The sequence below is a fragment of the Indicator indicator genome, chromosome 9 (genome assembly GCF_027791375.1).
Source record: "Indicator indicator isolate 239-I01 chromosome 9, UM_Iind_1.1, whole genome shotgun sequence".
In the NCBI taxonomy this organism is placed as follows: Eukaryota; Metazoa; Chordata; class Aves; order Piciformes; family Indicatoridae; genus Indicator; species Indicator indicator.
Window position 1 is genome coordinate 19,765,675 of NC_072018.1, and position 16,288 is coordinate 19,781,962.

Here is a 16,288-nt window from a genome sequence, read left to right on the forward strand (position 1 = left end):
TTTGCTACCCCAGTTCATGCAGTTTATTTTTCAGTGCTTGGCTTTCTGTCATTTCTGAGGGGTGAGAGCCATTGTAAATTGTGACTTAATGATGAAATGAAACATTCTAAGCCAAAATAAATGTTAAGGTTGGACTTTGAGAGGGACAGGTGAAAAAAAAATGCATTAAATCTTGCTCTCTTTGGTTAAATCAAGATTAATTTGTTTGCATTGTTGAAACCCTGTTAACAGTAAAGGAGATCCTAATAACTTTAAGTTTTACTATGCAAAGAAAACAGATTTTGTATTCCAGATGTGATTCTAAGTGACCTTGTTGCTCTGCTCTGCAGTGAATCAACCCAAAACAGAACACACATAGACCACAAAGCACATCTGCTCACAGCCTTGCCACACATGCTGCCATGTTCCCTTACACACTAGGGCTGTTTTGGAGGCATCTGCATAGAACTTTTAGATTCTGAGGGTGGCATCCAGGTTTTGCCGTTGTTTTGTGCCAAAATCATTCTGACAGCAGAAATATTTGATGTAATGCTTCCTGCTTACAGATTCAGTGTCTTGTTCCAGAGAGATTTTGAGGAAGTGCAACAGACATCACACAATGTGGTACATCATCTCACAAAAAACTCGTGATGACAAAAATAGGCAGTAAACTGGAAGAAGCTTGATAGTTCACCTCACACCAGGACTGAGGCAGTAAGTGACATCCCTCACGACCAGTCTTCCTGCATAAGGATGGTCCACCAAGACACGATAGCACTGCAACGGCAATGCAAACCTCCTGGTGAGCAGAACAAGACAGATTTGCCTCTTGAAAAGTCAGCTGAACCGACAAAATTTATGTTCAGCTTCCATCTCACCAGCACAACAAAAGGTACAAAGATAGTATCTGGCCCAAAAGCTTAATGGAAATGGCATCCATATTTCAGAAGAGCCTGACAAATGTCAGGGGCACAGAATTTTGCTGCGTTGCCTTTTCTGTTTTTAACCAGCTCACATCCCTGTTTACCTCAATGTGACGCACATTCGTCCTGCTTAGCTCCACTGATCTGGAAACCAAAGGCTCCTTCAAGACAAAATAAATTGTTCCTGTGGCAATGCCAAGGAGATGGTTTAACATAGTTTGGAGACTTCTCAATTCAATTTCACACCCAACAACTGAGCTAAAAGAAAAATTCAGACTTTACATCTCTTCTTTATATGAGCACCGCTATTTTAGTGTACCATCACCACCAGCTTTTCTGAGCGTTACATATTTAAAGCACTCCAGTTCCAGATGCCACACTGTAACTCCCTGTAACACTGGGAATGCTCTTTCAATCCAGCTGGCTAAGTCCACATTATATGACTAGATCTATTTGTTTCATATTCAGTGCTAAGGAATGTTCTGTAGACACCATTCATGGTTGATTCTTGTGCTAGCTACAGTTTTGTGCAACATCATTCAATAGTTTATTTTTTGTTGTGTTTCTTTTTTTCTCTTTCTCTTTTGCATCATATTTGGAGTGAAGAAAAAAAAAAAGGCAAGAAGAGGTATGTGTAGGATTTAACAATGCAATTTCTGTTTTCCAAACAGCAGTCTTACATTTTAGCTTGAGAATGATAAAAATAATGCTAATAACAAAGATATGCAGAAAAGATTCAGACTGTCCTGAAAACAGACAAACAAACAAACAAAAAAACACCACTTTTTTGTTTTGTTTTTGTTTAAGAATTCAAGCAATAACTGAGTAGATAATGTAGGTAGTTACCTTCAGGGAGCTCAAATGAATTGAATTTAAGAATGTACATAGTACAACACCAGCTATCGATTTTGTCTTGTTGTTGCAAATGTTTAAGCCCAACAATTAATTGGTAGCACAACGAACAAATTAATGTTTATCCTGTTTCAATAATTCCTAAAGTTCCCATTATCTTAATTTAGCAAATAAAATTAAGGAAGAAAACCAACATTAATTAGTTTTTATCAATAGCTGCTATGTTTATATCAGTAAGTGTGTTCCAATAGATCTCTACATCAAAACGGTTGGTGGTGAAGACTTTCTGATGAGGTGCTGTGGACTGAATGCCCATTAGCAGTTGGAGCTTATTAGGCACATTACTGCAGCACATCTTCTGTATTAATTTAATCTGAAAGGTATCCAGTTCATGAACTGCTCTGTGATGTGCATGAAAAGCACAGTTAATAAAGATTAACAAGAAAGTTGCCTCACAAAAATCCCCAGCTCAGACTGCAGATGCCAATTAGACACAAGCCAGTATCTCTTGTAAGAACAGTTAGCTATCACTTCTGGGAAAAACAAGAAAGCCCCAAAACTGAAGCACTAGGGAGAGTGATATATAAAAGACTGGCAGTCAAACTTGTGAAGGGAACTAGGATTAAGGTTATACATGTGAAAAATACTTAGAGCCACTGCCTAAATTCAGGGACTGTAAGAAAATCTACCTAAACACCCACTTACAGCCACAGTGCCCACTTTTGGATCACCATGGGAGGAGAACCGGTGTTTGCATAACTCATTCAAGAAGCATCTTACTTCTATAAGCACGTATAACCCTGGTCTGAGCATCTAGAAAGCTGAGGTTCTTAGAAATCTATTACCAAGCCTGTTTATGTGTCAGAAGACAGCTCTTGCTGTCAGTGATGCAGAATCAGGACCATCCTGAACACCAGGATGGTAAATGCAAGAACTAATGTAAGAAAGAGAACACTAAAAGCTGAGAAACTCTGTTTGGGTTATACTCTTGGAGCTGTAATGCTGTGAAACAACTGTAAAAATACATCCTATTCATTCCCTGTCTCTGTCAAACCAGTTAAACTAGAAAAATAAACAGGAAAAGGCCATGGGACAGTTAAATAAAATGCTTGCCTTGCCCAAACCCAATTTACTATTTCACCTACAGTGATCAAGATTTTGAACAGTTCAGCTGTTTCTCACCATGGTCATGGGGAATGCGTTTCCCCTTCCTCTCACCCAGCAACTGCAAACTGCACTAACCTGTCTTGTCTGGATTTAGAAAGGACTCTGACAATTTTGGAAGTGAGTATTTAAAGACAAACAGTAGAAGAGTGGAAGATAATCTAATCTCGTGCTCCTCCATAAATGTCATTTAACAGTTGAAGAAAAGTAGAAAGGAAAACTACTGACCCTCCAATACATATCCTCAGAAGATAGTAAAAAAATCTCTGCTGAAATTTACCTTAAAGTACAAAAGGAAATGGTCTACCCAGAGACATAAATGTAGAAGTCAGTTTTCACTCAGGTTGATAAATCTTGCTTTGTACCTCTGCAGTAAAACAGAGAGCCTCTTACTATCCTCTCTTGCCTTTTTCCCTGCCATTGCAGCCCAAAATCAGTGGGCAGAATCAGCAGTACTGTGACCACTGTCTAACACTCTGGTTGTACTATTTTGACTGTTTCTTATCCTTGCCAGTATGTCTCAACCATCTGTCATTTGCTGTCTTACACCTCATTTGCAAATTACTCAAGCAGGTCTGTTGTCTGTATGTATTTGAACAGATCCTAGAAGCTATAGCCTCTAAGACTGGAGTCTCTGTCCAATAACAGTACATATAATCATAACTGCTTTATACTGGAAATGTCCTTTAAAGGTCATCTAGTCCAACTCCCCTGCAGAGAGGAAGCACATCCTCAACTAGATCAGCTGCTCAAAGCCCCATCCATAGATTTATTGAATATTTAAAGGGATGGGTCTTCTACCACCTCTCTGGGCAACCTGGGCCAGTGTTTCACCACCCTCATTGTGAAAATGTTTTCCTTGTATTTAGTCTAAATCTACCCTCTTTTAGTTTAAAATCATCACCCCTGTCCTGTCACAACAGGCTCTGCTAAAAAGACTTGTCTCCATCTTTCCAGTATGTGCCCATTAAGTACTGGAAGGCTGCTATAAGGTCCCCCTGCAGCCTTCTCTTCTCGAAACTGAACAACCCCAACTCCCTCAGCTTGCCCTTGTAGAAGTATTCTAACCCTTGGATCATTTTCGTGGCTCTCCTCTGGACTTGGTCCAACAGGTTCATTTCCTTCTTGTGCTGAGTGCTCCAGAGCTGGACACAGTAGTGCCGGTGAAGTTTCACCAAAGTGGAGCAAAGGACAGTAGTATGCTATCTCCAGTTGAGCAACTGAATGAAGTTTTTAGCAAACCTACATAGACTATGCTTCAAGCTTAATGGTATAAAAAAAAATCAGAAATAAGCACATAAGAAAGAGGTGAAGAGGAAACGAAGAAAAAATAATCCTTGGGCTGGAAAAGAGCAAAGGTGCATAGAGAGGAGGCTTCCTGCTTACAAATGTGACAAACATAGGAATATGGGAAACTCCAGGATCCATTTCAGGTATATTCTGACCTATTCTGTCTCTTGTACATCCAGCTCAGTGTAAGTGATGGAATAGGAACACAGTGGTCACACAACACCTCAGCATAAGTGAATGGATGACACATACAATTTGAACAAATTTTACCTGATGGACTATGTGAGGATTAGGAGGCCTAGAAGTCACATGAAATATGCTGACACCACAGCACAGCTTCCTGCTTTTTGTGCTTGGCTAATACAGCAAACCCCTCTGTGTCTTGCTGAAGAATACAGATCAAGAGAGTTTTCTTAAAACATAACCTGTTGTAGTTCCTAATTTCACCTTAAAATAGAGAAGTGTTCTAAGTGGGCGAAAAATGAATAATGGAAGAGGAAATTAAGAAGGTGACATAAACAACCTTAAAACATATTTCAAAGCCTTTTACATTGAGAGATCCAGATACAAAACATTGTGTTGTTGCAATCTCTTAAGCAAAATTCTTTCCAGAAAAGGCTTTGATGATTCATTAAAGTCTCCTTCTATAGTTTGCCAGTGAAAATCCATCCTCACCAGCAACTCTCTATGTATATTTTCTTTTTAATCTATTTTGCTCTTTCTAGTCCTTTCTAGTCCTTTCAGTATTGGCTGAGCTTGATGCATTTATTTGGGGGAAAAAAATATTACATAGGATATGTAGTTTCCTCACAACAGGAATTAATGGAAAATGGAACAGGAAATGGAAAAACACCAGTGTATGTCTCTGTGTGTGTATATATATTTTAAAAAATATTATAACTACAAGTAACAGTTTGTTCTTCCTAAATTCATATAGCAGAACTTTCATAAACTAAAATTCTTATATTTATACTTTGCACTGAAAGAGGCAACTATAAAAGACCACCAGTATCTCAATCTCCTACATTTATTGATTTGGTAACCTCAGAGGTGCTGGATATAAATTTATCATAATGTTGTTAACACTCTGAAAGGTTTAACTGTGAATTTGATTTTGCATATCATGGCAGGATATGGATGGAAAGCATCTGCATAAACAGAGATAAAATACTATTCCCTCCATGCTGCTTCTGTATTGTCACCGTAACATCCATTTCAGCACTGTCCTACAAAAAATTGAAGATGCTTTCCAGTTTGAATAAACTTCAGTGGAATAAAAATGTACTGGAAATACTTAGAGAGGCTGTTTTCTCCCTCTTCAGAGGTCACAGTCTTCACTATACTCCAGGATCCCAAGCTGCACAGATGCTGAAATACCAAAGAAATGCCAGACACTGGTCTACCTGCCTAATTAAAAAAAAAAAAAACAAACAGCATATTATCGCTTCCAACATATACAGCAGAACTTTAGGTTTTTACAGTACCTAATGAAGTCAAGAATTCAGCATATCACAAAACTGGGCTTGGGTAGGCCAGAAGAAAGGTTTTGGGTGGACTGTTTACATGGCTTCCCAGAATCCAGGAAGGGGTTCCTGAGATGACTCTGTATCAAGTACATAAGGACAGAAAAAGAAGCAATGATTTCTATCCGCATCAACAGCTGCTAGTACTGTCCACAACCAGACAGGACAGGGAGAAGGGAATTTCAGTCTCACTGTGATGTAATTGCTTTATTAGGCAGATGGAAGAAACCCCAGGGTGAAAAAGCAAATATTCCTGACCAAACTGTTCCCATGTCGCTTTTCAAACAACCTGATAGTTTCCAGTTGGCACGGATTTTGTTTAGAAACAAGAATTGGAAAGTAGACTAATCCTATCTTACAGCTAAAAACAGCACTGCCCTTCATCAAAACCATTTTCATCTCCTGATGTGAAAAATATATCAGTAACAGCATGGTACTAAAAAGATACTCGACTGGCATTATGAAACTGATGCCACTCTCTATAGAGCTGGTTGGTAAGAAGACAACAAGCCCAGTGACAGGCAAGAAGAGTAGATTTTATTCTTATGAACAAGGTTTTTTATAAATAAGTAGGACTGGATGGGTTTACACTTCACTAGGTAAAAAGCTGGCTGGCTGGCCATACCCACAGAGTGGTGGTGAATGGAGCTAAATTTAGTCAGTGTCCAGTCACAAGTGGTGTTTCGCAGGGCTTAGTATTTGGCCCAGTTCTCTTTAACCTTCACAAGTGATCTGGATGAGGGGATTAGGTGCACCCTTAGTAAATTTGCAGATGACACTAAAATGAGGGGATTGTTTATCTGCTAGAGGGTAGTAAGGCTCTAAATAGGGACCTGCACAGGTTGAATCAATGGGCTGAGGCCAATGTATGAGGTTCAGCAAGGCCAAGTGCTGGATCCTGCGGCTGGGTCACAACAACTCCATCCAACACTATTGGCTCAGAGCAGAGTGGCTGGAAAACCACCCAGTGGAGAAGGACCCAGGAGTGTTGACTGACATCTGGCTGAATGGAAGCCAGCAGTGTGGCCACAAAAGCAAACAGCATTCTGGCAGGTATGAGCAATAAATAGTGTGGCCAGCAGGACCAGGGAAGTAATTGCTCGTCTCTACTCAGCACTGGTGAGGCCACACCTTGACTACTGTGTTCAGTACAGGTCCTCTCAGTACAAGAAAGACATTGAGGTGATGGAGTGGCTACAGAGAAGAGTAACAAGCCCTGCACATGGTTGAAACTTGGTGATCTTTAAGGTGCCTTTCAAACCAAACCGTCCTATGATTCTATCAAGTTCATTCTACAAGTTCCTCAGCACAGTCCACAGATTCTCTCTAAGGGATACTTAAATTTAAGAAATGCAGTAGATCTCAACTTCCTACACATGAACCTCAAATCTGATGGAAAACATTGAGGAGGTAACGAGCCAGAAGAGACTGAAAGCCACTATAGATAAGTGGTCTCAAAACAGAGTAGTTCAATCTATACCAACCTGCAGCTATTATCAGACACATACTTCATTTCACACACAAGTGCATGCTCCTATTGTCATTTTACCATACTTATACCAGTTAATTAATTATTCCCCAAATAAATTCTCCTTCAAGACTTTTTCTTTAGAAATTTCTTAATGCCCACTGCTCTGCTTCTGCTTCACTATAAAACAATACAAACTGTATGTAATACAGTTAAAGGTTAAGCAAAAATTTTAGCACACACCAAGCCAATGATATTCACAAATACTCTGTGTTTGCTTACTGTGATACAGTATGCACTGAGTAACCATCTGGCTTGGGACTACTACTCTATGCAACGCAAACGCTTTTATTCTGCAGTACTTAGAGACTCCAAGCTCTTCGCTACCCTCAAAAATATCACTGCTATGGGGGTTAAAACAGTGGGCAGGTAGCTTAAATCACTACAGTTTTTCAACAGTTTCAGACAGGTTATCTGCCACAAAAGCAGTAAATAGGTATCTCAACATCTTTCTTCTTTATTCTTTTATTTAAAAATTTCAAATAAAAATGCATCAACTTCCCAAACCTCTAAAACATTCAAATATGCCAATAATTTACTTCTCTCTCACATAAGCAGCATACATACTACTGTTACAGCTCAGCATTTGGCTTTGCTCCCAGCCATCGTGATTAATAAGGATTTTTTTTTAGTTCAACGATTCTCAGATTATGGTTCAAGGACTAGCAGTTGCCTGCAGAAAGCTGGCTGGTCACACAGCCCTGGAATTCCTCTAATATAATCAGCTGTTTCTAAAGATAAAGGTATGACCTTTCACACTTCAGTAGTTTTCTTCTTAGAATCTGTAAACGTAATAGCAACGTCAAATGTAACTTTTAGACCAAAAAATGTGCATCTGAGAAGTCTAACCAGGCTGACAGGACAAACAGCACACCTGCAATATCAAATCTACTTAAACTGACCACATTAGCACAGAACCCAAACTAATAAATTGCCGCTCAACAGAATCAATGCACTCAAGAACACCACAGCAATAACCACAACTTTCAGCTTTCAGTCAGTTTGATGACAATCAGAAAGTATCTGCCTGTTGCAAAGCACTATCCAAGCACCAGGTGGGACTACACTTTTATTGCACAAACCAAGGGTCTGTAACAACTTCAGGAGGTGTAGTAATTCCCAAACTAAAAAACTAGTTATAACAGAAGAGTGTAAGTGGTGTAACAGCACCATCAAAATGGCTGCCACCCTGATCTCTGCAAAGCTCCTTATGTTCTTGCAGCTTTGCCATGTTCTCTCCAGTTGTCTGCACGCACAGCATCAACAAACTGCCTTCCATGCATCCAGAAATTACATGCAGGAAATTTCGTTTTGGACTGCATCCAAACCAGCATGGACAGCAGGTCAAGAGAGGTGATTCCACTCCTTTACTCCACCCTGGTGAGACCATATCTGGAGGACTGTGTCCAGCTCTGGAGTTGTCAGCACAAGAAAGGCATGGACCTGTTGGGAGTGGGTCCAGAGGAAGCCACAAAAGTGGTCACAGACCTGCAACACCTCTCCTATGAGACAAGGCTGAGAGAATTGGGGTTGTTCAACTTGAGAAAGGAAGGATCTAGGGAGACCTTGCTGTGGCCTTTCAAGTACTTTAAAAGGGGGGCTATAAGAGAGATGGGGACAGTCTTTTTAGCAGGGCCTGTAGTGACAGGACAAAGAAAGACAGTTTTAAACTGAAACACAGTAGATTTAGATTAAAGGAAGACTTTTTTTTCCAATGAGGGTGATGAGACACTGGAACAAATTGCCCAGAGACACTGGATGTCCCATCATTTTAAGTGTTCCAGGTCAGGCTAGATGGGCCTTTGAGCAACCTGATCTAGTGAAAGATGTCCTTGCACATGACAGGTAGGTTAATCACTAGATGATGTGGCCACATTCTTTTTAGTGGTGCCCACTGACAGGATGAGGGGCAGCAGACACAAGCTAGAACAAAGGAAGTTCCACCTAAATATAAGAAAAAACTTCTTTCCTGTGAGGGTGAACACTGTGAACACTGGAACAGGCTGCCCAGAGAGATTGTGGAGTCCTTTCCCTGGAGACTTTCAAAACCTGCCTGAATACATTCCTGTGCAAGTTGATCTAGGCTTTAGCAGGGAGGTTGGACCAGAAGAGCTCCAAAGGTCCTTTCTGTGATTCTGTGGTATTTGAAGGTCCCTTCCAACCCAACCCATTCTGTGATTTTCTACATTTGTTTTAATTACAGAAGTATGATACTTTCCACTACTACTCATAGCAATTCAACTAGAATTCAAGACACTTGCATCACACAGCTGTTTAAACATTAGTTTCTTTATACAGTTATGATTTTGATTTCAGCTGTATTCCTTTGTGCTGAATTTCATCCTGTTGCTTAATTAAAGGAAATTCAGCCCTGCCCCACCAGCACAGTGTCATCCACACATTTGCTTTTTTTTGAGGTTTTCCGCTGTGTCATTAATCTCAACCTGGTTCCAGGAAGAAACATGTGAGCTTATCTTCATAAATACCTTTACCATTTGAGAATGAACCACTTCTGGCTTAGGTGTTTTGAACAATTATGTACCCACTTTATAGAAATAATATTTAGACTGTAGATTACTTAAGAAATTACTTTAATCAAAGCATCTCCCTTCCACATCTCCTTTATCTCATTTACCCAGGTGCCATGTCAAACAATGAAGGCACGTTGATTTGACATGATTTGTTCTATACAACACAGGCCTAATTATATCCATAATACTTGTATCCTTATTTCCAAAATTCAAGTAAGATAAAAATATATCATTACCAGGGCTTTCTCCCCTTCCTCCTTTTAAACACAAATGCTATTTCTTTCCATCTCCTATCGTCAGTAGTCTCTCTGTAACTTCTGGTCAACAATAATTTCAAATAGTAGAAAGATTTTTCTAACTATATCCTAAAGCATTCTCTGGTAGATTTTATCAGGTCCTGCACATTTAAATAAGTGTCTTAACAGCTGTATTTTCAGCAGTTTTTCTCTGCTCTAGCCACTACTAGGGTTGGGATTTGTGTACTAATTTAGCTGATTATCTGCCAAGCACTTTACATAACCACATGAAATCAGTCACACCATAACCCTCCCCACACTCGTCATTACGTATGTGTCTTGCTGCTAAGAGATTTGCACGTTGTTCTTCCTCTTACTATTTACCCATCACAAGGCTTTCCCTGTTTGTACTTCAGTCCTCTGTTAATTGAAATTCATTTTGTGATTTTGTACATCTGGTTTTCATTTTATGTATAAATTCTTAAAACTGCTGTAAAGCAAAAGGAGTATCTGATCTAGCCCTTAATATACGTCCCATCTGTCCTTTGCATCAGGACAGATAATCTCCATTATGTATTCAAAAGTGCCTCCTTAACTGCTAATTCTCATGCACTTCTCCATCTCTCAGATAATCTTCTTAGAAGACACTACTTGCCAGGTCCATAACATTGCTGAAAATGGCTTTTTAAAACAATTTTTCTTGTTCACTTGATCTCACTTACTTCAAAATAATTTTCAACAAAAATACTTGCCATTATTAATTTCTTCCTTAACTGGTAAGATAAAAATCAAAAAGCATATACAAATTACCTGCCTCCACTTGATGAAAGAAGTATGTCCAGAACATTCTCATAATTCAATATATTATGTCTTGCTGTATCACTTACTGTTTGGATACTTTCAGCAATTTAGAAATTAACATTATTTATTTCTAGTATCATCTACCACGCTGGTAACAATGGAAAAAAACAAGAGAAAATACCCAGTTCCTTCTAGCATTCCAGATGGATGAAGCATAAAGGAAAGCAGAGAAGGCAGGAATAAGAGATATTAAAAGAGATTAAGTTGTTGGTTTAGAGTTTTTTTTGTAGGGTTTACAAATTTCTTTCTGCCCTGTGCAAAAAAACGTAGCTTAGTTGAGCCACATTCCATCATTTAATTCTTTATAAATCATTTAACAGCAAAAAGTTTCGAAGCAGGACTTGACAGAGGAGCAGCAGCTACCTACAAAGGGATTTTGTTACCTAGAAGAAGAACAGAAGCCTGTGGAAGATGCTTTCAGGAAAGCAGAAAGCTGTCAAGACTAATTTACCTAACGTTTCAATGATAGTTGTTCAATGAAAGTTAACACCGCTTGGTGAAAGCTTTTTTTGACCATCACTGTGTTTTTCTGCCATCTTGTGTCAACTTCTGTTCTCAAAGTCCTTAAGTCATTCCATTATACCATAAGAAGTCATCTGTCTGTTCTCAGCTTGGTCTTCCATTGATTATTCTTGTTTTCATCAATTTTCCCTTCATTGTAAGTTGTCTGTTGCTGTCACTCACTCCATCAGAAGGCCTGCCACAACCCACTTCCCTGCCCAGCCTCCACAAGAGTTTTCTCCAGTCTTGCACTGCAGAGACTCTTCTAATGAGGGAAAAAAGAAGTCCTATCATGATACTGACTTTCCTTCCTCTGAAGCCTTGTGCTCCCCTTTCCTCCTTTCAAACTCCTTTATGAACAGCCAACTGGTTTCCTCCTTAGGTTAAAAACCACAGCTCAGAGGGCTTCAACCAATTACCGGCTCCTTAAAGATACTTGCTTCTCTTATATAGATGTTCCTTCTCAAAGGAGGAAGGCTGTTTATGGGGTGGGGGTTTTGGCTTTGTTTTATTGTTTGTTTGTTTTTAATCAGCACTAGAAAATACAATAATACCCAAAAAACCCAAAAGAAACTAATCACTACCAAACCCCCCAAAACAACTAAAAAGGGTCCACATCAAACCAATAGCCACAGAGACATTCTGGATAACCCAATTTCCCCATACAGCTCCAATTTTTTGACAATGGACGTGTTTGTATTCTTATTGGCTTAGTTACATCAGGCAAGAGAATGCAGCAAAGGATGAAGCTGGCAAACTTGAAAGCAAGGCTATACATCAAATGAAACAATCTTCTTATCTCCTCCCCAAAAGGAATTTCATTTCTTGAGAGGATTAGCAGATATTTTACCACCATTTGTTCATCTGCCTGCACACCAGCCATGTGACCTAGAGAAATAAATGGGCAAATATGATTCCTGCAAGGTTACCGCTTCTCTAGCTATGGCTATAACACAGCAGAACTTATGTCGCATGATTCAGCTGTCTGAATGCTTCCAACTTTTATGGCCAAAGAATCAAGATTACTCACTGCAATATATGAAGCAGACAGATTCTTCCACAAGTCACAAATTGAGCTGAAGAAATTACTGCATACAGCTGCCTGCTGATAGCACTCTGAGCACAAGAGATTCATTGTGCTTTTCAGCACAATGACTGTTATCTCGCAGATAGGACTATCTGGTGCTGCAAAACTGGAGGCTCTTCCATGCTGCAATGCATTTCTCCTCCTAGATATGAAGCCATGCTGCAAATCTCTCTCTAGAGGCTTCACCTGGCCTACCCAGATGCTGCAGGAATCTCATGCAGATACTGAAAGTTTGGGCTAATTCCAAAAAACAAAACAAAACAAAACAAAACAAAACAAAACCCAACCCTGAAAACAGCCAGTAACTAAGCAAAGATCCTTGCTCTCTGGAAAACATCTAGAGCTCAAACAGCATGTGAGACTGAACATCTATAGCACCTTATTATGAAAAAGAAGGATTATTAATCAAACCAGATCTGGTACGGTCCAACCCAGTTTCCCAATCAGAAAACTTACTTCCTGATTCCTTAGTTCTCTATCTGCAAATGAGAATACTTGGAGCTTTTTATTTATAAGACCACTTCCAAGTGTTTCAGCAACTCCAGAAGAACAGAAAAGACTCCACTGCCCTGGAGCTGCTGCAGCACCCAGCTCAGCACAGGCCCATCCAGGTGATTTCCTATTGCAGTTTGCTGTGCAGACATCCTGCAAGGACAGTGGGGCCATGGATGGGGCTTTGAGCAACCTGATCTAATTGGAAGACTTTTTGCTCATCACAAGGGTGGTTAGACTAGGTGACCTTTAAAGGCCTCTTCCAACATAAAGCATTCTATGATTCCATGACTGTGAAACAGTCTCTTTCCACAAACGAAGTTCATTAGGCCAAGGAGAGAAATTTGAAAAAAGAAACCCTGAAATTCTCCCAACAAGTGATGATTTCTGCCACAGGGCTGCTGGCAGTATCCAGAGGAGCAGCAACACTGCTCTCTTTTTCTAGAGCTTTCTTCACTTGAGTCTAATCTTAGAACACTTAAACTTTAAACCTTGAAATGCCTCTGAATGTGCTGCAAAGTGGAGAGCAAAAACCACCAGAACCTAAGCATGCTTTTGCCTTCTAGACTCCAGAAGTTTAGATAGTATGTTAGACTGCTAAACTTCTCAAAGGCAACTGTAGGGCAATGCCTGATCTCCTAGCCATCCATCCCAAACAACCAGTATTAGCAGTCTGCTCACTGGTGCGTTTGAAATGAATAATGAGTTTACAGATTGACAGAGATCCTGTTCCAGTGGGGATTAATCCACCAAAGCAATATGGTCAAAACATTGAAACTATTTCTACTATTTCCCTTTGCTGCTTGGCTCATGTCCACATTGTTTTTTCCCAGCACTGAGATAATGTTCCTGTCTACATTATATTAACATTACTGTCTTCAGATACAAATCCAATCAGTCTGGATCATTAGTATTTCTTCTCTGCTACAGTAGTGCCTCATGGTCGCGATCATACCTTACTGCCTATCAAAACGGTTTGCGTGAACATAATTGAAGAGAGAATATGAAGAATTAATAATACAAGAATATCTTGTTTAGAGTATCTCTGAAACAGTCTCCACTGTGTCAGAGATATCTAGAATTTCTCTTTTAGCAATAAACAAGATATTCATTAATGAATCGCTTGTGTAACAAATATCATTACATAAAATTATCATCTGGAGACACCGGAAGAAGAATTTTAATTATCCAGGTGAACTTCAAAGTAGATGTGCACTTTGATATGGTTGTCTTCTCAAGTTTCTCAATTCCTGATATGCAGTACAGTTAGTAGCATCTTGATTATTTTGACCCAGTTTTTGGATTGTAAAAGAATTCAAAGCAGCAACTGATCAAAACGGAAAGGCATGATGGATGGGTTCATGGATGGTAAACCAACGGTGTCAGTGCTGTGGGCCAGATGCCAGTTTCAGAGCCGCTGTTTGTTGAAAGGATGAACCACTCCAAATGCTGAAACAAGCAAGCTTTGCCTTCAGTACTAAGCAATCACTCTCCTGTTCCAGAGGCCAAATGGAAAAAAAAGAGTATTTCGAAACCTGTCTGCCAGATGCTAAGAGCATAATGTCTACAGAATATAGTCACTTTCATAGGTGGAAAAGGAGCAGTAAGCTAAGCAGCTTACTCCACTCCAAGCCCTTTGCCTCCCTGTCAATGAAGCCAACCAACTTCAGGAGGTATCACTGATACCCTCTGTGAGAACTCCTGCTCTACAGCCCAAACACACACCAAGATCTTCCACTGCAAACCCGGGCAGCTACTGTCCACTCTTCAGCCTAGTGGCTGCAGGCAGCCTTCTAGTACATCCTTCTCCAAAGCCTCACCAGTTCTAACCCTAAATTAGAATAAAGTAAGCTATGCTACAAGCATATCCCAAATCCTAAAACAGGCTTGGGCACTGGAAGCAGCCTCCCACAACTGAGTCAGTTGACAAGTGAAAATTAGCCTGCAGTGAGCTGTGGGTCACTGAGGACAGACTGCTTCACTGCTTCTAGCACCTAAGCCAGACAACTTTGAACTAGACTTCCTGTTCCTAAGCTGCAGTGCAGTCTGCAGTGCGGTCTCCACTGTAAATATACTAAAGTCTTTGCACTCAACATTTTAATTCAGATATTAAAAAAAAAAAAAAATTAAAAGGCAGTTTTAACCAAAGTACAGAAAGTCCAAGTAACATGAAAGAGATCACAGTTCCTGGAATGTTCCTGTAGCCCTTTTGTGCTCTTTTATTCCATGTTTCTGAGCCACACTTTCCAGGTGCTGCAGCTTAAATCAGGCTAATCTAGGTTTTAGCAAAGTCAATGGAAAGCTTCCTGCTTGTTTTATGGAAGCCAACATTTTGGTTTTTCATTACTGCTGTCATATAAATAAGGACACAATAAAACCACTACGACTTTGATTTCTTGGCTAGTCTCATGCTGAACATGGACCAGATACTAAAAAGACAGTTGCTCCAGGTACAAACTCATATCAATGCAAGTGTAATACCTGAATTTAAAAAAAAAAAAAAAAGTTCTTAAGTTAAAAAAAATTAAAATAAAAAAAGGAATAAGCAGATAAACATTTTACTACAAAACACTACAGGAAACATGTCCCAGTGCAGGCAAGACTGCTCACCTGAACAATTCCTCTGAATTATTCACTATTTTATTGCTAATCCAATACAGAACTGCTTAAATTAGGAAGAATCTCCTGCAATATGAAAGCATCTGTACAAAGTACACATTGTATCACCTGGTAACAAACTAACAGGGAAATAAAAATCATAATAATCTCTTGCAAATGAGAGTGAGTTTATTTCCAGGTACTTCCATCAGCTTCAATGTTTGACTAAGAATCAAACAGAACAGGAGGTTGAAATTTGACCTACAGTTTGTAAATCCTTTTCTTTTTTCCTGTCCCATTCTTTCAATTCTAATCAGATTAGAAACTAATGTTTTCTGTCCTTGTCCTTTAAACAGACTGCTGAATATCACGGTGGTACACCCATGAGCTCATTCAGATGATCTGTGGAAAACATACTTAAAATTTCTTTCAAACTTAATTTGCAGTGATTTTCTTGCAGTAAGATGAGAATAAATGCAAAAGATAATTTATTTCAACCATAAGCAATTACACATAATGACAGCAGTTGTCTAATTAAAAGACTATAACCCCAGCATATCAAGACTTAGATTTAAGCACTGGTTTTCAGGTATTCATATGATATGCAAGATGCACTTTTTATGTTCTCTTGTGTTGCAGAGGCACCAAAATACTCACTACAAACTTCTAACCCTTCACAAAAAATTTACACTTGTATACACGACTTGGATCTGAAGAAAAGAA

General features: G+C 39.4%; 1 protein-coding gene across 2 annotated transcripts in view; it reads right to left on the reverse strand.

Annotated features, from left to right (window-relative positions):
* Positions 1-16,288, reverse strand: part of RCAN2 (regulator of calcineurin 2) — a 68,592-nt gene that overhangs the window by 17,917 nt on the left and 34,387 nt on the right. The gene's annotated exons all lie outside the window — the stretch shown is intronic.